A 25,253-nucleotide genomic window follows, 5' to 3' on the forward strand; every position below is an offset into this window, starting at 1 on the left:
TTGTTGTCAGAATATTCAGGAAAGCAATTAAGCATCTTGGCACAGCATAGCATTCGAGGCTTTGCAATACTACTGCTCTCTTGCGCGGTGGTAGCAGGTTATCAGTAGGAATGTGACAGGAATACTTAATAGCATCCCACATATAAGGAGGATGTCCAGAATGATCGGGTCTAAAATAAAATCATTGCTATCAACACTTGAGGAAATCAAGTATAATCGAAGGGTACCAAACCATAGATTATTTATTCAAGATATATATTTCAAATATAAAAGACATTTAAGAAGCCAAAGATTCAAGTCAAGCCTCTTCAGGGCTTTGGCGGTGAAGATTTAAAGTTACGGACGATGGCCATCTATTGGAGCACTTTCTAAACAAGCACCAAAATACGACGGCAAGCAAAATTCCAGCCACCGCAATGACGGGGCCTAGTATATTCCAATCTACAAATAAAAAGTGTTTGAGAATAGTGCGAGACTGAAAGGAGATACTTCTTTCATAATATCTATGACATACCAATATTTACTCTTTCTTTGATAAAGTATTGCTGTGTTTTCACAGCACCCGTAACATTAATGGAAGAAATGGAAGTTGTTGTCAGGTTTGGCTCAGGTTTGGAGACAGGTAGGTCGGTCGTAGTGGAGTGAGACTCGGATGCCGCATTGGTAAGGTGAGTAGTCAAAGTTGAAGTAGTAGAAGTAGTGTTGGATGGCAACCTGCCACAGTCCCACACCTCATGGAAACATTTACAGTGGTGTGGACAGCCCTGTTCGAAATTATGTTAGTAAAGTTTTAGTAAAATGTGAATTTTAATGACATTTCATAATAGAAAAACTGTGGATTAACTAGATTGGAGAATCTAAAATGTGTAAATTTATTCACCAACCTTATTTCGAGTCTGAGCCCATAATATTCTGATTCTATGGTGCAGTTGAGAACTTTCTGTTTTTTTTTATGCTTTAATCCCATGTAGTATACGGGCTCAGTAACTATCAAACTCTATTTTATCTCCAGATCACATGCATAAATGAAAAAAAAACCGAGTTCCAAGCCTCACTAGTTGGAACATAAAAGAAAAAATATCTATATACATATGGGCCGACATACGTACATATCTATATACCCATTGCTGAGATTGGGACGTGTGGTTCTAACGCAATGGTTTTCTAAATTATTATATCTCGACTATATTCATTGTAAACCATAGAATTAGAATTACTTAATGGGGCTCCAACCACGCGTTCTTAACATATTCATAACTTTATTATGTAATTTAATGGATAAGAAGTCTTACGATGTAAAACTCAAATAAGACGTTTCATACTTTTATAGAGTAACCCGTATGACTCATTTATCTGTTATATTTCTTTTTCCATTTCATTTTTTGGTTTATGGGTTTCTAGTGCAGATTATTTATGTATATATATCATTGGTATATGGATTTGGAAAATTCAGTACTTACATACTCATGAACCGCGACCACACCAGCAAGAAGGACAGAGAAGAATAGTAGGACTACGTTTGACATCATGCAATAATATACAGACAGGTATTAGCAAATGATATCGTAAAGCCGCGAAAAGATATCGCAAAGCCACCTCCCTACGGTAGCATACGGCAATCTACTCGAAGTATTAGTATCTGGGTTACTAATACTTAACATCCTTTTCGACTCAGTTGAATGTCAGGGACTGACAATCTTAACTCCAGGTGAACTGTTATAGCTGGAATTGAATGTAAGACGGATTCTAAATATATATATTGAACAATGGGTAGTTGCTGATTTTTACTCACACTATTCGTAGGAAGAGGAACCGTCAAAATAAGTGATATATTGGTACTCAATGGTGCCTTAAAGGTATCAATTGCAGTCAGACACGAACAGTGATTTATGTCAGCAACAACGTCAATTTTAACTGTGTAATCTAGCTAAAGTTAGAAAGCGGAGGGCAGCCTAGAATCTCAATATTCTACAAACGACTTCATCAGTGTTATTGATCATCTTATCTACTGTTTCGTCTCAGGCTAGAACTTCCAGGTTTCAAGAAAGATCCAATAGGATTGATAAACGCAGGAAGAGCGTCACTAACCAACCCGAGGTGGGAGATCTGGAGGACAGAAAGGTATTCTTTTGGAGTCCGGATTTCCAACCTGGTGGACGCACTGGGATCGAGATCAACTCAAGAACGCTACAACAGGTATTTGGAATTATTGCATTGATTGCATTTATCAATAATCTTGATTGATTGAAATAGCTACGCTGGGTTTGATATAGTGTTGTTATAGTATTGTCTTAGTAATTAAAAGCAGTAAAAGGAGCTATAACAATCTGTGTACCAAATGCAGATCGTATGGTAAGAAGTTCTTACCTTCGAAAGGTACGCATAACATAAAATTTTAATTCACTCTAAATAAGTTTAACTTGCCAAACTCACACTTAAAACCAAGTTTTAGTATGTATTTTGGTTCTTTAAACTATTTTACTGAAGTTCAACATTTTATCACGAAATTTGATCCATCATAAGTTTCTGTCTTCACTTTCATTATAAAATTTAGCGTGTCTGGTTGAAACCTTTTCCAACCAGAATTCAATAAAAAAGGCCAGGCGATGCAGTTATCGAAAGCGGCCTCTCACACACCTGACCATTTAATGGCTACCGAAAAGAATAAAATTTTATTTACTATTACACAGGACGTTCATACCTTTGTAGTAAGGTGACTTTAGCTGGTACATGTAGCGAATAAAGCAGAGAGGAGGCAAAAACGTATCAATGCTAATTATGTTGCTGTACACTTGAAGATTAATTTAATACGTAATGAAATGGAATTTTTAGCAGGCTAAAGAAAGTTTTCTAATCCTGTCCAATTTTTCTTCTGGTTTAAAAGAAAAAAAATTGCTGGTGCAATGCAGTAAACTGCTAGCTAGCTAACGCTTGTAGAAAGATCCAGAGAAGGTGCTACAGTAGTTTTTCTTGTATGAAATGTGCACAAAAATCAATGTAACCCTACCTACAAAGTTTGTTCGTATTTATACCCTAGCGGACAGGGCTTTAACAAGTTTCAGAAAGTAATGTGAATGCGTCAACTATCTTGAGTAGGTAGTTATATGAGTTACATACATACGATGAATTGTATTTACGTAGGAGACAACCCACCTGCAAAGACATGGTTAAACAAGAAAATAAAACATAAAATCAAAAGGAAACAAATAAAATGAATAAAATATGAAAAACATGCCACACAAGAGATAAATAATATATATTATTCATGTATTGTTTTAATGTACCATTCCACATCAGTAAATTAAACACTTGAAATATTTTTGCCAATGTGGGGTTTTCTGTATCTTCTACTTCCTCGCCCTTACTAAATGGTTGCTCCTTTTGAATGCTGATCGCGTGCATGGCCTTCTAACTCCTTCAAATCTTCAGTCGTAAGCTCCTTCTTGTGCTTATTTTAATGGAGTTCTTGTTTTAATAATAACTGCAAATGCTGATTGGTTGCGATCATATGCCTTGAGAATGTTAATAATACGGGTGCCTTCTTCTTATTTACGACATCCAACTTTGTTGACATCGAAATCATTTTTCCTTCGTTTTGTAACGTTTGTATCGGTCTCAGATTTCATAGCTAACGAATTAAATGTAGATACTTGTAGTTATATACGTATGCTGACTAAAAGTTTATAGTAAAAGATATTATAACGCTACAAATGAATAATTGCTCTCGCTTGTGTATTTTACACGAAATTTTCTACGCGGAAGCTGACATGAGGAAGGTCGATCGTCGTGTCTCTTCTAACTAACTCTGCCAACTATATTCGGTGTCTTTTTTTATTTCAACGTGTGTTATGAGCACACCGACCGCCCAATTTTAACTCGGGTGAAACTTTTCTCAAAATCGTACAGTGAAATAAAATTCGTATAGGGAGGTGAAGATCTCACAATGTTCCACTTTGTAAGGTGAAAAGATCGTATATCAGGGTAATCGTATCTCGAGGGTACACTGTACTTTGTTATTTTGGACGTAATATAGCCCACGTGTTAGCGACTCTATTAATCATTTATTCTTATACAGTTTCCTACCCAGTTCCATTTTACGGTCTGGGGAAAATATATGTACATGTATGTGGGAGTGCACTCGCTAGGAGAGCAGGTAGTCGCAGTTCCACAACTAATTTCCTTCGCAATAAATTAAACGAAAAGCTACACTCACTTCTCTTACAATTATTGCAACATGTATTACTATCTAGATCGTGCCTGAGTAAAGACTCGCAAAATCCTTTACAATATATTAAACAATAGAAAAAACACATCATGCTCATCACCTCGGTTGCATTTAATTTGAAGATTAATTAGCTCAACTCAGCTAATCGTGTATTTGTATTGATCGCGTTAATCGTTGAATTAACGCGATCATTGTGCAGCTCTAGTTATAAGAATATCATTTTTAAATTACAGAGCGAGATGAGCACCCAGACATTGTGTCAATCATGTAATGACAGATGGTGCGAAATATGCAACCACAAATTCGCGAGGAATTTTGATGGGACCAAATGTGAGTGTTATTTACTTATACTGTTACGCTGATGCTATTTGTAGCTTGTGACTAACTGGGTTATATGTTTGGTCTTGTCAGCTTTTTAACCTTGGTAAAGCTAAGTTTTAACAATGCCAATAAACAGAACTTATTTTCTTGTAAAATACTGTGTTCTAGTCTTATTTCCTATTAGATTTAAAACAAAATACCATTGGCTACTGTGAGGTACTTCCGACATATACGATGTCTGTGTATCCTTTAGAAAATCCTCTTACAGTCATGGCCAAAATGTTTCCAGTAGCAATGTCTCTCACAACTTTGATGTATTAATTTTATAATTTTAATTCATGATGTACAGCAAAATTGTAATTGCAGAAAATTTAAAGTAGTAGAGAGCTTCCATAATGTGTTACACTAAATAATAATCACCTAAAAAGTGTAGAGTAGCTCTGACACGCTATCACATTCTCTTTATAGGTCCTCTCGAAGATATAAGACCCAACGATTACCACCAACCTTCAACCAGTTGTTATCAAACTCCATCAACCTCGACTTCACCTCCTTTATCATTATCATCGTCTTTATCTACTCCACCTCTAGCGGCAGAGCCCAGTCCAATGAAAATCTACCGTGACTATGCTAACGACAACAATTTAAACGCCTATATTTTCAAAGCAAGACGACCAAATCAATTTGGCAGCTCGGCGAACACGTGACCTGGACGACTGGACTTGTGGAACGAGACAACTCAAACAACAACAAGAATGACAAATAATTTTACTCAGATGGAAACGACTATGACTGATAAGGAGACTATGACTGACAATGTGACTACAGACAGACCGACATTGACGGACTGGGCCCTGCCGCCTTTTCATTTTTGTTTTTCCTCGTTTCTTTAACAAATACATTTATTCCTTTCCTCTACACCAACTTATTAAGCTTGTTTCTATCTTTTTTCTTTGTGGAATTCATTATATCAATGCCAATAACATATCACATTACTTTAACACCAAATAGAAAAAATAACTGGTGCATGAACTGGTGCAGAATGTCGTAGAAGTCTTTCCATTGCTACGATTAAGGCTGTACAACTAACATTGCCTAAAAATGAAATACCAATTAGATATTGCAGTCTAATAGAAATAAAACATACAGACAATTCCAATTAATATCTCTAAATGTCTATAAAAGCTGGGCTGTAGTCTCATGTATGGGTTAGCAGTTTATGACAGGGAGTTAAATAAGGAATTAAAAAGAGGTAAAGAGAAGTTGCCATGGTTCAGTTTAGAGGGAAGCAGCCTAGTGAGATCAGTAGTTAGGGCGCTGGCTTATGGCCAGTAGGTCAGTGGTTTGAATAGCAGATGGACCATGAGTACCTTTAGGAAAGGCAAACTGGTTCAGGCAGTGGTTAGGGTGCTGGCTTATAAAGAATAAATAGGACACTGGTTTGAACCACACACGTACTATGGGTCGTGTTGCAAAGGGCTTCCAACCACAATTGCTCATGTGCCAAATCCAGTCGGTTCATTGGCGACCAAACTGGCTCTCACATCTGCGCTCCAGAGCAAATAAGGAGGGTAACTAGCATACCCGCAAGACTATAAACGAAACCTGACAACAGACGGATGGGTCCTTCTGTGAGTCAACGACCTGTTAGCTAGAGATGGTGTCTCAATAAATACACCCAACAGAAGGCAATGGCAAACCATTGCTGCAACCTGACAAGAACTGACAGTCATGGTGACTGATGACAGTTCAATATCAGCAAATCTCATGAATACTCTAAAATTAGACCAAAGAATATTGACTAGCTGAAACTGTCAACACTCTATGATGACAATGTTTTTCTGATGAGATTAGTTTTCTTGATTTTCAGAGTTGTGTTTCCACAACAGGAAAACTCACAAAAATTACAATTACGAAGTACATAAAATGTGTTATTTTGCAGTATTTCAATGTAGTACTCAATGAGTGGTGATGAATTTACAACATTTTTTTTATTTGTGTTTTTGTCATATCTAAACCATGAAGCTTGCCGAACTTTGCACCATGATTGGTACAATTGCTGTTAGTTTAGTTTTAGTGTATTACATTGAAGATGGTTGCCATGGCAGTAACATTCAGAACACCAGACTACGTTTGGCCAATCTTTGATTTTGTGCTATAATATAAGCAAAAACTATAGGATTGTGTGCTTACAAACAACACGCCAGCGGATTATGTGCTTATAAATGGATTAGGCACTCACAAGATCTCAGCTTTACACTAGCTCTTCAAGGTTACTATGATTGCATATATTATCATAAAAAAGCCTTTGATGAAGTTGCACATTTGAAACAACATCAGCAAATGTGAGAAATTGATACATAAGAAAATATGTATAAAAAATATTGTTGAGGTGTAGAAAAACTGTTGAATCTGGAGAAAATAGTTTTGTTAGTGATGTAGTGAAACAAACATGAAAAATCTAAAATAGAAATTAGAAAGTCAGAAATGAGCAAGGCAGCGCTGATGTCAGCATAGGGTATTGCGTGTGACAGTTCACAACATGTTAACACTCCTGAACAGCCAACTTTGAGCAGGACATAGGGCAGTTTGTTCTTCTCAGTTTGCAAAAATATTTGTGTTCCCAATTGTGAACAAATGCTTTTATCTTAATCACTTAATTTTTTCAGATATCTTGTTTTTTCCATATTTTTATGAAATTTTTTTTTTTTTTTATGACACAGTTTACTCAAACTAAAAGCCTGTATTTACACTGGCTCACACCTGCTCACACACGGCTCTTATTGAGTGCTGTTGAGTATGACACGGCACCATCTACATTGTGTGTCATACTCAAGTCAACACAAGTGTAGGAAATTTCTTTGAATTTTAATTTGATAATAACAAAAGCAAATTTGACTTGATTTATCTATATATAACTAAGTATCTTTCACTTTTTCGTGACATCATTCTATCGTTGTCGGCCATCTTTGTAGACAACTTTTATCGTTAAAAACACGAAGCTCCTGCAATGAACTTTTGAAAACGATGCTTTTATTAGCATTTTTTTATTATAGTATCAAAGCAGCATTAAAAATATTACAAAATAAAAGAATAACAATCTTTTTCTACAAATTGTCACCCGTATGTGACAACAAAACTTTGAATATGAGTAATGAACACTAGTTGATTCTTGGGGTACAGTTTTAGACGAACTGTAGAACTCTTTTACGAGTTAGAGCGAAAATGGTTACAAATAAGTTTCTTGCCATTTTCCCACCAACGTGGCTTCAGTTTTCCGATGACTTCAGTTTTTCAGACATCGAAAAGTGCCACCGAGTGTGCAGAGCTTTAAGGGCCTGGTAATCTTTGCAAGTAGGTTTATTCCAGACTTTGCAACTATTTCTATATTTATCAGAAGGCTTATGCACAAAAATGTAGCATTCAGTTGAGGTAATCAGCAGCATAAAGCATTTCAGAAAATCGAAGACATGATGTCAAACAGTAGTATATAGGCTCATTATGATCCCAAGTGTAAGACCAAACTTGTTGTAGACAGCAGTTTATTAGGTTTAGGCGTATTACTTATACAAACTCCAAATGGTGTTGATCGCGCTGTTGCTTATGGGTATACGTCATTGTCCAATATTGAAAAACGGTAGTCAGAGAAAAAGACACTTTCATTGGTTTGGAACTGTGAACACTTCATGATGTACCTCATTGCAACCAAGTTTCAAATGATAATAGTCCAAATTCATATTCATCCCTCCGAAATCTCAACTCCTGCCTAGAATAGAACACTATGCTTTGCGTTTGCAGTCATTCAAATTTCGTGTAGTATACCAACATGGTACAAAAAATATTGCTGATTCATTTTCACAAATGGTAAACAAGATGGACGAGTCACCGCTAATAGCAACAGTCGTAGGTGACGAGTATGCCAATACTGTTGATCATGGATCGCTTCCAGTAGCTTTAAATTGGGAAGATCTGGTAGAAAAATCTTAACATTGGCTTGAGATGCAAAATGTGATTAAAACACTTTGCAGTCATGAATTTGGGAGTTGTTCCACTTCTTTCAAATCACTAGCTAGTGAGCCCAGTGAGAAAAATGGAGTGCTGTTGAGAGGCAATCGTGTCATGATTTTTGTAAGCTTGAGAGAGCATGTGATAGAGTTAGCACGTGAAGAACATCAAGGAATTGTCAAAACCAAACAGCGACTCGGAAGTAAAGGTAATGATAAACAGGCTGAGAACTATTGCCTTCAGCGTTTAGATTGCGTGACTGTTTCACAACTTGATCCACCGCAAACTGTTTCTATGACAAAGTTTTTAGGCAAACCTCGATCCAGAATACCTAAAGACCTCTACCAAATGGTTAATCAGTCATTGTTGTCATTGATTATTATCGTCGCTATTTTGAGTATGAATTTTTTGGATCCAAACTTCTAGACTGAAAAAAAATTGAATTCCTGGACACAGTGTTTTGAAGGTTTGGTTTTTGTGCCATGCTAAGAACGAACAGTGGGTCCAATTTATTTTGCATGAGTTTCAAGAGTACTTCAAGGGGTGCGGTAACTCAGAACATCTCTGTATTTCAATGCTGATATTTTCTTTTAATTTTATGTTTCATCGTTACACCAATGTCATATACATATATAATCAAGCATTAACCAGAAGGAGAATCGCATACTATTTGGCAATCTCCTGGATGTGTTATTAAGGTAAATGATATATATTTCATTTTAAGTGTTTTATTTTATATGTTACCAATGGCTTCACAGATGACCAACTGTATAATTAACATACTTTCAATAACCTGTTATCGACAATCAAGTTGTTGTTTTATTGTAGTTTCACGGTGTTGACAAGCATAAATAATAAAGTTGAATAGAATATACGCTATGCCTCATCACCCATATGTGACAACATAACTTTGAACCAGGGGATCCGCTACAATACCTGTGAGCTGAAATCTTTTTTTATCAGGCACGCACAAAAATTGACAAACACCTTCATTTAAAAGTTCAAATGGTAAATGTTGTATATGTTGATTGAAAATAACTTTTTATGCAAAGTTTTTGATTATCTATGCAAAACCAGGTCTTCGCCTAGTATGATTATATTTACAGCCAATATAATATTGTACTGAGCTTCTTCATAGCTGCTTATCTCATCAAGTCGTTACACAGTTCTTGTTTTACAGTTTTATTTTTGGTCCTTGCTGCCACAGATCTATTTGTCTGACCATTAACAGTTCAGATTAGGCTTGCTTATTAGGAATATAATAACGCAATGCTCTTTACTTAATTTTAAATTCGCTGACACAACATGGGTAAGCTTGATACGATTCTATTTTTATGTTTGGTACTGTTATAATGGAATATTAAATGGATTAAATAGAGGCTCAAAATGGCCAACCTAATAATGGCCATTGTAAGTGTTTTATCTGTTCTAACAGCAATTGCGTTTTCTATTATAATAAAACATATTAAATATTAAAACATGTCAATTGAGTAGCCTACCGGTATCAAAGATGGGCGGTGCATAGGTACAAGTTGATAGAAATACAAAGATAGTTTGAAAGACACTATGTAACATTTAAATTAATATATAACTCGGTTATCTATTGTACATACTGCTGTTTTCATAACTGTTATTTTGAATTCTATCGCTAATTACCGAGATATTTTAGTCTGTCCATTTTTAGTTATTTCAGTCCTGATTTACTTTGCACCACTTTCACTTTCTTCATAAAAGTAACAGCTAGATTTTACTAAATAATGAATCGGAAGTTGTTTGCTCATGTTTTTTGTTATTAATTGTTATAATTTTTAGAAAAATGTTGCCTTCTTCCTTTTCACATGATTATGTGTATAATATATATATATACCAAACTTATAGTTAAATACATAATATACATCCCCTTGTTAAAACTTATCTTTTATATAATTAAAGTTGTCTACCCTTTACCTTTTTCTATAACCTTTTCCATACAGTTTGTGGCAATATTATTACTGATGAAATATGAGCAATAACTTTCATTAGTATTATTGTTCAATAACAATCACCCAAAGTCCATAGATCTAAAATTAGTAAAAACTGTAATGCGTCTAGCATGACTAGTTATTGCTAACAAAAAAGTATGATAAAAATATGAAATCTTACAAAGTGAAACTATGCTGAAAATTGGATACTCATAGTTTTATGGACTCAATGCATGCAGATATTTGTTTTGCTCTGGACAAACGGACAACGGATGGACAAACACTGCTCTAATTATAGCTTCTAGCAACCGATCTTTGAAGAAGGTTATGAAGAAGGCGCGTTGATCACCAAGGTTACCTACGCTTATTAAAATATCTCATAAACTACTAGTCAAATTCTACAATACGTTACTTGTGACAGTGTTGTAGAATGTCAGACAGAGAGGTCAACTGACCTACTGACCTCATAAGTACTATGTACAGTCTATTGGCTCACAGAGGGACTCTTCTGTTTTTTGTCAGGTTTTGTTTTCAGTCCCGCGGGTGTGCTAGTTGCCCTTCTTATATACGCTGGGGCACGGATGGGGAACCAGTTTGCCTTTCCTAGCACTACTCATGGTCCATCTGTAATTCGAACCACTAACCTCCTGATCATAAGCCAGCGCCTTAACCACAGAACCCACAAAGCTGCTCCCCTAATGCTAACTAATTATAAGCTAGCTAGTTAGCTTATAATTCCTAACTGCATAACTACAGACTGTGATATAATTTAGTGTTGTACAGTTCCTCCGAAAATACATCAATAGCTGTACATATCAACTGTAGTGCGTGTTACACTTTTCATTAGCTATATTTTTTACAAAATACTAATAATATTTTCACCTTTAAAAATCAATTCAATTAAAGAGCTTGCTTAAATCATGTTTTTGAACTGTTACTAGCAAACCATGCGTCAGTTATTTTTTCTGCTTGGTGTTGAAGTAATGTGATATGTTATTAGCATTCCTATAATGACTTCGACAAGGAAAAAAAGGATAGAAACAAGCTCAATAAGTTGGTGTAGAGGAAAGGAATAAGTGTATTTGTTAAAGAAATGAATGAACAAACAAGGAAAAACAAAAATGAAAAAGCGGCAGGGCCCAGTCCGTCAAAGTCGGTCTGTCTGTAGTCACATTGTCAGTTATAGTTTGCTTGTCAGTAGTATTGGTTTCCGTCTGAGTATAACTATTTGTCATTCTTGTCGTTGTTTGAGTCGTCTCGTTCCACGAGTCCAGTCATCGAGGTCGCGTGTTAGTCGAGCTGTCAAGTTGAATCGGTCGTCTTGCACTGAGTATATAGGCGTTGAAATTGTTGTCGTTAGCGTAGTCACGGTAGATTTTCATAGGATTGGGCTCTGCCGCTGGAGGTGAAGAAGATAAAGACGATGATAAAGGAGGTGAAGTCGAGGTTGATGGAGTTTGATGGTAACTCATTGAAGGGTGATGGTAACCGTTTGGTCTTATATCTTCGAGGGAACCTATCAATAAAAGGTAATAGCGTGTCAGCGCTGCTCTACATTCTTCTAGGTGATTATTATTTAGTGTAACACATTGTGGAAGCTCTCGCCTTCTTACAATTTTGCTGTTAAATTTTGCTGTAATTATTATTTTGCTGTAAATTGGGAATTAAATTTATAAAAGTATCACAACACAATTGTTAGAGATGTTGGTAATGGAAACATTTATGATATGACTATAGGATTAGTTTTCTAAGGATACAAAGACATTGTATATGTCAGCAGTACCTCCCAGTAGCCAATGGTGTTTGGTTTTAAATCTAATATGAAATAAAACTAAAACACAGTATTTTACAAGAAAATAAGTTATGTTTATCGGCATTGTTAATACCAAGGTTAATAAGCTGACAAGACCAAACATATAACCCAGTTAGTCACAAGTTACAAGTAGCATCAGCGTAACAGCATAAGTAAATAACACTCACGTTTGGTCCCATCGAAATTCCTTGCAAATTTGAGGTTGCATGTTTCGCACCATCTGTCATGACATGATTGACACAATGTCTGGGTGCTCATCTCGCTCTGTAATTTAAAAATGATACTATTATAACCTACATAAAAACCATAAAAAAACTTAACTGAGCTCTATTCTTTTTCACTCTTTCTTGTCAGTATTGTGAAGAAAGTTAAGAGTTTGTTAACTGAGACATTTCAAACAGTTTATTTTATAGAGTAACTTAATAATACTTACGATTACTTTAGACAGTATGCAGCAGGGAACAGCGGTGAAGCAGCGAACAGCGGGTTAGACTAGAGTAAGGTGCCACCGACTGGAGAAGTTTATGGGCCTGGTAATCTTTGCGAGTAGGCTTATTCCAGGCTTTGCAACTATTTCTTAATCTATTAGAAGGCTTATGCAGCAGGGAAAACAGCGGCGAAGCGTTGAACAGCAGAGAAAGCTATCAACAAGAGTGAGAAAACTTGCTCAGCGGGTATTTGCTCAGTGTGTGAACAGCTGGAGAAGGCTAGAGAGCAGGGGAGATATACAACTTGACACAGGTAGCAGCAATGCGTAATCTCAACAAAATCTGTGACATCACTAGTTTAAGTAGAACCTGTGCATTCTTGTCATTAATATTATGTATATAGCTTGTTTATTCTAGAAAGTCCTATGTTGTTGTTTACTTCTCAGCAATTTCATAAAATCAGTCCAATAATTTAAACATCAAGTTCATTTGCTAAGAGTATTCTGTAGTTAACTTTACTTTGTGACTTTCTGTGAAGAATAATTAATAATTCAAACAATTTCTACTATAATTGTCTAATGGTTGGACTACAATAAAGAAGCACTATGTGCATCTGTTAGTATGATCATTAGCATCAACACAGCAGCGGATAGAGTAGGAAGGAGTAGACAACTAACATACGTATAGGTAGCTGCGCTTGACATTTTAATTAGTTTAGGATTTTTCGGTAGATGTAAAGTAATGTCAATGCTAAACAGCATCATAAGCAAATAACTTAGATTCAAAAGATATTCTAGAACTGGATAATTTGATTCCGATGTGGAGTAGGTCAAGGGAGGTACTTTTACCAAGTTTGATTACATTTTATATTCTTTCAAGAAAAGTTTTTTAAGTTAAATATTTTAAGTTTCGTTAACGTATTTTATAAAAAAAACATGTTTTACGTATTGGAGAGAAAATGTCATAAAGGAAATTAGCTAGCTTCACTCAATTGTAAAAATTTAGGAATTAATAACAGAAAGAAATGCTTTTATAAATTTGAAAATATAAAATGCTAAAATGTTTAAACTGGTGGCTGCTAGACTATCTGTATATATCCTCCTCAGGTTGAGAGTTAGAAGTAGTCTTTCAGTATTCATTGTGTCAGATAAGATGCTTGTAGCGAATAATAAGATTATTATTGTGTAAACATTAGTTGCCATAGCAACAACAGAACTTAGCACTTGTGTGAAGCATTCAGTCAGAGCTTCTGAAGAGATAATAACTCATCTATCCGTGAATTTAATAATTTCATTTATTCTTCTCAAAAGTTATTGAAGCTACCTCATCGAGTATTAATATGGCCAAAAAAACAGGAAACAGCTGGTTGTAATGAGCACTAGTTGATTTTTGGGGTACAGTTTTAGACGAGCTGTAAAACTCTTTTATGAATTAGAGCGAAAATGGTTACAAATAAGTTTCTTGTCTTTTTTCCTACCAACGTGGCTTCAGTTTTCTGATGACTTGAGTTTTTCAGACATCGAAAAGTGCCACCGAGTGCAGAAGTTTAAGGGCCTGGTAATCTTTGCAAGTAGGTTTATTCCAGACTTTGCAACTATTTCTAAATTTATCACAAGGCTTATGCACAAAAATGTAGTATTCAGTTGGGGTAATCAGCAGCATAAAGCATTTCAGAAAATCGAAGACATGATGTCAAACAGTAGTATATACAATGTAGGCTCATTATGATCCCAAGTGTAAGACCAAACTTGTTGTAGACAGCAGTCCATTTGGTTTAGGCGCATTACTTATACAAACTCAAAATGGTGTTGATCGCGTTATTGCTTATGGGTATACGTCATGGTCCAATATTGAAAAACGGTAGTCAGAGAGAAAGACGCTTTCATTGGTTTGGAACTGTGATCACTTTATGATGTACCTTATTGGAACCAAGTTTCAAATGATAACAGTCCAAATTCATATTCATCACTCCGTAATCTGAACCCTTGCCTAGAATAGAACACTATGCTTTGCGTTTGCAGTCATTCCAATATCGTGTAGTGTCCAACGTGGTACAAGAAATATTGCTGATCCATTTTCACGAATGGTAAACAAGATAGACGAGTCACCACTAATAGCAACAGTCGTAGGTGACGAGTATGCCAATACTGTTGCTCATGAATCGCTTCCAGTAGTTTTAAATTGAGAAGATCTGGTAGAAAAATCTTAACATTGGCTTGAGATACAAAATGTGATTAAAGCACTTTGCAGTCATGAATTTGGGAGTTGTTCCACTTCTTTCAAATCTATAGCAAGTGAGCTCAGTGACAAAAATGGAATGCTGTTGGGAGGCAATCGTATCATGATTTTTGTAAGCTTGAGAGAGCGTGTGATAGAGTTAGCACGTAAAGAACATCAAGGAATTGTCAAAACCAAACAGTGACTCGGAAGTAAAGGTATTGATAAACAGGCTGAGAACTATAATTGCCTTCAGCGTTTAGATTGCATAACTGGTTCACAACTTGATCCACAGCAAACAGTTTTTATGACAAAGTTTTCAGGCAAACCTTGGTCTTGATCCAAGATATCTTAAGACCTTTACCAAATGGTTAATTGGTCATTGTTGTCATTGATTATTATCGTCGCTATTTTGAGTATAAATTTTTTGGATCCAAACTTCTAGACTGAAAAAAAATTGAATTCCTGAACACAGTGTTTTGAAGGTTTGGTTTTTGTGCCATTCTAAGAACGAACAGTGGGCCAATTTATTTCGCATGAGTTTCAAAAGTACCTCAATGGGTGCGGTAACTCAAAACATCTCTGTATTTCAATGCTGATATTTTCTTTTAATTGTATGTTTCATCGTTACACCAATGTCATATACATATATAATCAAGCATTAACCAGAAGGAGAATCGCATACTATTTAGCAATCTCCTGGATGTGTTATTAAGCTAAATGATATATCTTTCATTTTATGTGTTTTATTTTATATGTTACCAATGGCTTTACAGATGACCAACTGTATAATTAACATACTTTCAATAACCTGCTATCAACAATCAAGTTATTGTTTTATTGTAGTTTCACGGTGTTGACAAGCATAAATAATAAAGTTGAATAAAATATACACTATGCCTCATCACCTGTATGTGACAACAACTCTTTGAACCAAGGGATCCGCTACAATACTCGTGAGCTGAAATCTTTTTTTCCAGACATGCAAATAATTAAACAAACACCTCCGTTTAAAAGTTCAAATGGTAAATGCTGTATATGTTGATTAGAAATAAATTTTTATGCAAATTTTTATTATCTATGCAAAACCAGGTCTTTGCTTAGTATGATTATATTTACAGCCAATATAATATTGTACTGAGCTTCTTCATAGCTGCTTATCTCATCAAGTGGTTACACAGTTCTTGTTTTACAGTTTTATTTTTGGTCCTTGCTGCCACAGATCTATTTGTCTGACCAACAGCAGTTCAGATTTGGCCTACTTATTAGGAATATAATAACGCATTGCTCTTCACTTAATTTTAAATTCACTGACACAACATCGGTAAGCTTGATACGATTCTATTTTTATGTTTGGTACTGTTATAATGGAATATTAAATGGATTAAATAGAGGCACAAAATGGCCAACCTAATAATGGCCATTGTAAGTGTTTTATCTGTTCTAACAGCGATTGCGTTTTCTATTATAGTAAAACATAGTAAAGATTAAAACATGTCAGTTGAGTAGCCTACCGGTACCAAAGATGGGCGGTGCGTAAGTACAAGTTGATAGAAATACAAAGCTAGTTTGAAAGACACTATGTAACATTTAAATTAATATATAACTCGGTTATCTATTGTACATACTGCTGGTTTCGTATTTATTATTTTGAATTCTATCAGTAATTAATGAGATATCTTAGTCTGTACATTTTTAGTTTTTTCAGTCCTGATTTACTTTTCACCACTTTCACTTTCTTCATAAAAGTAACTGCTAGATTTTACTAAAGATTGAATCGGAAGTTGTTTGCTCATGTTTTTTTATTAATTGTTATAATTTTTAGAAAAATGTTGCCTTCTTCCTTTTTACATGAGTATATATATAATATTTGTACCAAATTTATAGGGAGATAAATAATATACATCCCCTTGTTAAAAACTTATCTTTAATATAATTAAAGTTGTCTACCCTTTACCTATTTCCATAACCTTTGCCATTATCAAATCTCCTTCTATAAAGGTACACTCAGCAGTCTCCTGCATCGTGAGAGATCATCATGAGTAAGCAGTATGCGCTTCATTAACTGTTCCGCTACCAAATTAATTTCTTTACAAGTACATAATTATAATTTTGTCATAACTGTTGAACCAGACGGTCTATGAACTATATTTGTGTACCAAATTAATCATTATACAAATTTACAGTAGCTGATATCATGAAAAATACCAAAAATACCTTGCAAATTGAGAACATACCATTTTTCAACCAGTTTAAAAAAAAACTGCGATCGTGTCCGAGTTGGATGCTTTATCAATGTTATTACAGTTTGTGGCATTATTATTACTGATAAAATATGAGCAATAACTTTCATTAGTATTATTGTTCAATAACAATCACCCAAAGTTCATAGATCTAAAATTAGTAAAAACTGTAATGCGTCTAACACGACTAGTCATTGCTAACAATAAAGTGTGATAAAAATATAAGATCTTACAAAGTGAAACTACGCTGAAAATTGAAGGCTAATATAATTTTATGGCTAATTTAATATTTGTTTTGCTTTGGACAAGCGGACGACGGATGGACAAACACTGCTCTAATTATAGTATAGCTTCTAGCAACTGACCTTTGAAGAAGGTTATGAAGAAGGCACGTTGATCACCATGGTTACCTACGCTTATTAAAATATCTCATAAACTACTAGTCAATTTCTACAATACATTCCGTGTGACAGTGTTGTAGAATGTCAGACAGAGAGGTCAACTGATCCACTGACCTCATAAGTACCATGTACAGTTTATTGGCTCACAGAAGGCCTCATCTGTTTTTTGTCAGGTTTTGTTTTCAGTCCCGCGGGTGTGCTAGTTGCCCTTCTTATATACGCTGGGGCACGGATGGGGAACCAGCTTGCCTTTCCTAACACTACTCATGGTTCGTCTGCGGTTCGAACCACTAACCTACTGATCATAAGCCAGCGCCTTAACCACTGAACCAACAAAGCTGCTCCCACTAATGCTAACTAATTATAAGCTAGTTAGTTAGCTAATAATTCCTCACTGCATAACTACAGACTGTGATATAATTTAGTGTTGTACAGTTCCTCCGAAAATACATCAATAGCTCTACATATAAACTGTAATGAGTGTTACATTTTTCAATAGTTATATTTTGCACAAAATACTATTAACATTTTTGCCTTTAAAACTGAGTTCAATTAAAGAGCTTGCTTAAATCATGTTTTTGAACTGTTGCTAGCAAACCATACGCCAGTTATTATTTCTGCTTGGTGTTGAAGTAATGTGATATGTTATTAGCATTGCTATAATGAAGTCTACAAGGAAAAAAGATAGAAACAAGCTTAATAAGTTGGTGTAGAGGAAAGGAATAAATGTATTTGTTAAAGAAATGAATGAAGAAACGGGTAAAAACAAAAATGAAAAGGCGGCAGGGCCCAGTCCGTCAAAGTCGGTCTGTCTGTAGTCACATTGTCAGTTATAGTCTGCTTGTCAGTAGTATTGGTTTCCGTCTGAGTAAAAGTATTTGTCATTCTTGTCGTTGTTTGAGTCGTCTCGTTCCACAAGTCCAGTCGTCGAGGTCGCGTATTTGTCGAAGAGTCAAGTAGAATCGGTCGTCTTGCTTCAAATATGTAAGCATGGAAGTTATTGTCGTTAGCGTAGTCCCGGTAGATTTTCATAGGACTGGGCTCTGCCGCTGGAGGTGAAGAAGATAAAGACGATGATAAAGGAGGTGAAGTCGAGGTTGATGGAGTTTGATGGTAACTCGTTGAAGGTTGGCGGTAATTGTCGGGTCTTATATCTTTGAGAGGACCTATCAAAAAAAGGTGATAGCGTGTCAGCACTGTTCTACATTCTTTTAGGTGATTATTATTTAGTGTAACACATTGTGGAAGCTCTCGCCTTCTTAAAATTTTGCTGTTAAGTTTTGCTGTAATTATTATTTTGCTGTAAATCGGGAGTTAAACTTATAAAAGTATCACAACACAACTGTTAGAGGTGTTGGTAATGGAAACATTTATGACATGACTATAGGAGTAATTTTCTAAGGATACAAAGACATTGTATATGTCAGCAGTACCTCCCAGTAGACAATAGCGTTTTGTTTTAAATCTAATGTGAAATAAAGCTAGAACAGTATTTTACAAAAAAATAAGGTCTGTTTATTGGCATTGTTAAAGCTTAGCTTTACCAAGGTTAATAAGCTGACAAGACCAACCGTATAACCCAGTTAGTCACAAGCTACAAGTAGCATCAGCATAACAGCATAAGTAAATAACACTCACGTTTGGTCCCATCAAAATTCCTTGCAAATTTGAGGTTGCATGCTTCGCACCATTTGTCGTTACACAATTGACACAATGTCTGGGTGCTCATCTCGCTCTGTAATTTAAAAATGATATTATTTTAACCTACATAAAGACCATAAAGAAACTTAACGGAGCTCTATTCTTTTTCACTCTTTCTTGTCAGTATTGTTAACAAAATTAAGAGTTTGTTAACCGAAACATTTCAAACAGTTTATATCATAGAGTTACTTGATAATACTTACGATTACTTTAGACAGTGTGCAGCGGAGAAAAACAGCGGCGAAGCGTTGAACAGCGGATCAAGCTATCAAAAGGAGTGAGAAAACTTGCTCAGCGGGTATTTGCTCGGTATTTGAACAGCTGGAGAAGGCTAGAAAGCAGGGGAGATATACAACTTGACACAGGTAGCAGCAATACGTAATCTCAACAAAATCTGTGACATCACTAGTTTAAGTAGAACCTGTGCATTCTTGACATTACTGTTATGTATAGGGCTTGTTTATTATAAAAAGTTCTATGTTGTTGTTTACTTCTCAGCAATTTCATAAAATCAGTCCAATAATTTAAACATCAAGTTCATTTGCTAAGAGTATTCTGTAGTTAACTTTACTTTGTATAAAGAATAATTAATAATTCAAACAATTTCTACAATAATTGTCTAACGGTTGGACTACAATAAGGAAGCGCTATGTGAATCTGTTAGTATGATCATTAGCATCAACACAGCAGTGGATAGAGTAGGAAGGAGTAGACAACTAACATCCGTATAGGTAGCTGCGCTTGATATTTTAATTAGTTTAGGAATTTTCGGTAGATGTAAATTAATGTCAATGCTAAATTGCATCATAAGCAAATAACTTAGATTTAAAAGATATTCTAGAACCGGGTAATTTGATTCCGATGTGGAGAAGGTCAAAGGAGGTAATTTTACTAAGTTTTATTATATTTTATGTTCTTTCAAGAAAAGTTTTAAGTTAAATATTTTAAGTTATTTTAACGTATTTTGTAAAAAACATGTTTTATGTATTGAAGAGAAAATGTCATAAAGGAAATTAGCTAGCTTCACTCAATTGTAAAAAATTAGGAATTAATAACAGAAAGAAATGATTTTTCATGTTTGAAAATATAAAATTCTAAAATGTTTAAACTGGTGGCTAGACTATCTGTATATATCCTCCTCAGGTTGAGAGTTAGAAGTAGTCTTTCAGTATTCATTGTGTCAGATAAGATGCTTGTAGCGAATAATAAGATTATTATTGTGGAAACATTAGTTGCCATAGCAACAACAGAACTTACCACATGTGTGAAACATTCAGTCAGAGCTTCTGAAGAGATGATAACTCATCTATATGTGAATTTAATAATTTCATTTATTCTTCTCAAAAGTTATTGAAGCTATCTCACCAAGTATTAATATGGCAAAAAAACAAAAAACAGCTTGTCGTAATGAACACTAGTTGATTCTTGGGGTACAGTTTTAGACGAACTGTAAAACTCTTTTACGAGTTAGAGCAAAAATGGTTACAAATTAGTTTCTTGCCTTTTTCCCACCAACGTGGCTTCAGTTTTCTGATGACTTCAGTTTTTCAGAAATCGAAAAGTGCCACCGAGTGCCGAAGTTTATGGGCCTGGTAATTTTTGCAAGTAAGTTTATTCTAGACTTAGCAATTATTTCTAAATTTATCACAAGGCTTATGCACAAAAATGTAGCATTCAGCTGGGGTAATCAGCAGCATAAAGCATTTCAGAAAATCGAAGACATGATGTGAAACAGTAGTATATAGGCTCATTATGATCCCAAGTGTAAGACCAAACTTGTTGTAGACAGCAGTTCATTTGGTTTAGTACTTATACAGTACTTATTCAAACTCAAAATGGTGTTGATCGCGTTATTGTTTATGGGTATACGCCATTGTCCAATATTGAAAAACGGTAGTCAGAGAGAAAGACGCTTTCATTGGTTTGGAACTGTGAACACTTCATGATGTACCTCATTGGAACCAAGTTTCAAATGATAACAGTCCAAATTCATATTCATCCCTCCGAAATCTCAACTCCTGCCTAGAATAGAACACTATGCTTTGCGTTTGCAGTCATTCAATTTTCGTGTAGTATACCAACATGGTACAAGAAATATTGCTGATCCATTTTTACGAATGGTAAACAAGATGGACGAGTCACCGCTAATAGCAACAGTCGTAGGTGACGAGTATGCCAATACTGTTGCTCATGAATCGCTTTCAATAGCTTTAAATTGGGAAGATCTGGTAGAAAAATCTTAACATTGGCTTGAGATACAAAATGTGATTAAAGCACTTTGCAGTCATGGATTTGGGAGTTGTTCCACTTCTTTCAAATCACTAGCTAGTGAGCCCAGTGAGAAAAATGGAGTGCTGTTGAGAGGCAATCGTATCATGATTTTTGTAAGCTTGAGAGAGCATGTGATAGAGTTAGTACGTGAACATCAAGGAATTGTCAAAACCAAACAGTGACTCGGACGTAAAGGTATTGATAAACAGGCTGAGAACTATAATAATTGCCTTCAGCGTTTAGATTGCATGACATTTTCACAACTTGATCCACAGCAAACAGTTTCTATGACAAAGTTTTCAGGCAAACCTTGGTCTTGGTCCAAGATATCTTAAGACCTCTACTAAATGTTTAATCAGTCATTGTTGCCATTGATTATTATAGCAGCTATTTTGAGTATGAATTTTTTTGATCCGGACTTCTTCTAGACTGAAAAATATTTGAATTCCTGAACACAGTGTTTTGCAGGTTTGGTTTTTGTGCCATGCTAAGAACGAACAGTGGTCCAATTTATTTTGCACGAGTTTCAAGAGTACCTCAAAGGAGCGGCATAAAATGGGTCTCCACAATTCCACTATGGCGGCAAGCAAATCAGGAAGTAGAGACAGTAAACAGAACAATCCTGAAAGCTCTGAAAATAGCTATTGAGAATAGTGATAACATGGCTAGGGCTCTGACAAAGTTCTTGATGGCCTAATTTGGTTATGCGATCGCATCAGGCCAGAACAGGTTTATTGTGTCCTTTTGTGGAAATACCAAATCGAGTGGAAGACCCTGAGCTATTCGAAATTGTCACCAAGCACGTGGTACATGTTCCATGTGGTCAGCTAAACCACGGTTCACCCTGCATGAAGGACGGCACATGTACCGAGAAGTACCATGAGGCTCTCATTAAAGACACTGTTACTGGCATAGATGGGTATCCATTGTATCCTCGTCGTTCTGCTGATGATGGAGGTTTCTCCAAATGACACACATTGCGAGCTGCTGGAGAGGCCTACGACATCACTCTGGACAATAGATGGATAGTGCTGTCTAAAGTATTCAATGCACACATCAATGTTGAATTTTGCAACTCAGCGGAGCCCATCAATTAATTTGCAAATATGTCAATAAGGGTAGTGATCAAACAGTGTTCGGTTTGGAAAGAGATGGAACACAGGTTGATGAAGTAGCCCGCTATGAGAGTGGAAGGTACATCAGTGCAAATGAAGCAATTTGGCGCATCTTCAGTCTCCCCATTCATGCACAACACCCGTCTGTCCAGCATCTGAGTGTCCATCTTGAGAATGGCCAGAGAGTGTATTTCACTGAAGCAAATCTTCAGCAACAACTTCAAGAACAACGTGACACTACCCTTACAGCCTTTTTCAAGCTTTGTACGCTTGATGTTTTTGCCAGGACGCTTCTCTACTGCCCATTGCTAGCCTATTACACCTTTGACGCATCTGCAATATGCTGGAAAAGACGAGTTCAAGGAGCTGCTGTGCCTGATCATCCTGGCATATATTGAACTGATGCCCTAGCAGGGGTATACACTGTTCATCCCAACAATCGTGAATGTTTCTTTCTTCAAATCATGCTGCATCACATGATTGACCGGGTGTCCTTTCAGCATTTAGGAACTGTTGAAGGTCATGTCTGTGCCACTTTCCATGAAGCATGCAGGCGTTTGGGGCTATCGGAAAATGATGCACAGTAGAGGGAGAGGCCTTGGAAGAAGCTGCAACTGTACGGTCACCTGCCCAACTGCGTAAGTTGTTTGCTATTATGTTGAGCACCTGCCAGCTTTCTGACCTTCTTCAGCTATGGCAAGAGTTTAAGGAACATTTGGCTGAAGATATCCTGCTTCATGAGCAACAGCTGCCTCAGTATCAACAACTGCAATTCACAGATAGAATGTTCAACATTGCTTTTATATTTATCGAGGACCAAGTGCTCGATGTCACAAACAACAACATCTCAGTTTAGGGTCTTCCCAGGCCTGTTAGAGTGGAGCAACCTGTTGTGTGAAAGGAAATATTATGCGAAACAGCATATGACTGTGAAGAGCTCCGTCGCCATGTTGAAACCAATCAACTGCTGCTGCTGGAAGAGCAAACAGCTGCATATCACAGTTTTAGAAAAAATTGAACAAAGCAGTGACGATATAGTGTTTCTTCATGCACCAGGTGGGACCGGCCAAACCTTTGTCACTAATCTTATATTGGCAAAAGTACGAGAGTCTGGAAAAATTGTTTTGGCTGTAGCTTCATCTGGCATTGCAACTACCTTACTCCCTGATGGCCACACTGCGCATTCAGCACTGAAACTGCCCCTTTTTTTGACCAGAACTGAGAATACTGTTTGCAATATCAAAAAGAACAGCGCAACAGCCCAACTTCTGCAACGATGCGTTCTTATTGTGTGGGATGAGTGCACAATGTCGTATAAGCTCGCATTTGAAGCTCTAAACCTTACACTAAAGAACTTGCGTTAAAATAATAGACTTTTCGGAGAGGTAAGTCTTTTACTTTTTGGAGATTTTTGCCAAACGCTACCTGTCATACAAAAAGGCACACCCGCAGATGAGATAAACGAATGCATTAAATCATCATTTTTGTGGCCGTCTGTTGTGCAGCTACATTTGACACAAAAAATGTGTACCGCTATTCTTGGCAACAAAACAAACGCACATTTCGTTGCTGGACTGATGCGTATTGGTGAAGGGCTTTTGCCAGTCAGTGCTGAGGATTGTTTGGTGTCATTTGATGTTTACGGCACTTTTGTGGATCCAACTGAGGAACTTCAGATAAAAGTTTAGCTTAATCTGCGACAGAGGTTCCAAGATGTTGATTGGTTATCTGAGCGAGCTATTCTTTGTCCCCGAAATGACGCAGCTGCTGCCATAAATTTACAGTTTTTAGCTCAACCACTTGGCAATTTAAAAACCTTCGCTTCTGTTGATACATCGTTGACTGATGACGCTGCTGTAGAATATCCTGTGGAATTCTTAAACTCACTGGACTTGCCCGGACTTCCTGCTCATAAATTGCAGCTAAAGATAGGAACACTAATCATGCTTCTTCGCAACCTCAATCCTCCAAAGTTGTGTAATGGCACTCGGCTATTTGTTATGCAAATGTTTTCGCACGTAATTCAGGCCAAAAACGTTTCAGCATTTGGTAGAGGAGAGTCTGTTTTTATTCCAAAAATCCCAATTATTCCAACGGATCTACCATTTGGATTTAAAATGATTCAGTTCTCCACCAGAGTCTGCTTCGCTAGGACCATCAACAAGTCGCAAGGCCAGTCCCTCAAAGTAGCTGGTATCGACATACTGTCCCCCTGCTTTAGCCATGGCCGGCTGTACGTTGCCTGCTCAAAAGTAGGCACAAGCCGAAAACTGTTTGTTCATACACCCGACAGAAAACAAAAAATGTTGTCTGTCCGCAAGTGTTGCGTTGATTAACATTGTGTTATTCTTATGTCATGCTTGCATTAAATTAACATTATGTTATTGTTATGTCATGCTATGTTCTTCATGTACTGCTATACCTACATACCGGTATTATACACATGCAGCATCTTCTAGCATATTTTTCAGTAGGCCGATATATATATATATATTTTCATGCATCTGTTTTCCTTATGTGTCTCATAAAATATATATATATATATAAATGTA

The 25,253-nt window shown here is 36.2% G+C and overlaps 1 long non-coding RNA gene across 1 annotated transcript; it reads left to right on the forward strand.

Moving 5' to 3' along the window:
* The first annotated feature begins 2,106 nt into the window (after positions 1-2,106).
* Positions 2,107-5,282, forward strand: LOC137407322 (uncharacterized). Its single transcript, XR_010979946.1, has 3 exons — positions 2,107-2,196; positions 4,459-4,555; positions 5,015-5,282. It is a non-coding gene; the product is annotated as an uncharacterized lncRNA (long non-coding RNA).
* Positions 5,283-25,253: the final 19,971 nt, after the last annotated feature.

This window comes from Watersipora subatra, chromosome 10 (genome assembly GCF_963576615.1).
Source record: "Watersipora subatra chromosome 10, tzWatSuba1.1, whole genome shotgun sequence".
Classification (NCBI taxonomy): Eukaryota; Metazoa; Bryozoa; class Gymnolaemata; order Cheilostomatida; family Watersiporidae; genus Watersipora; species Watersipora subatra.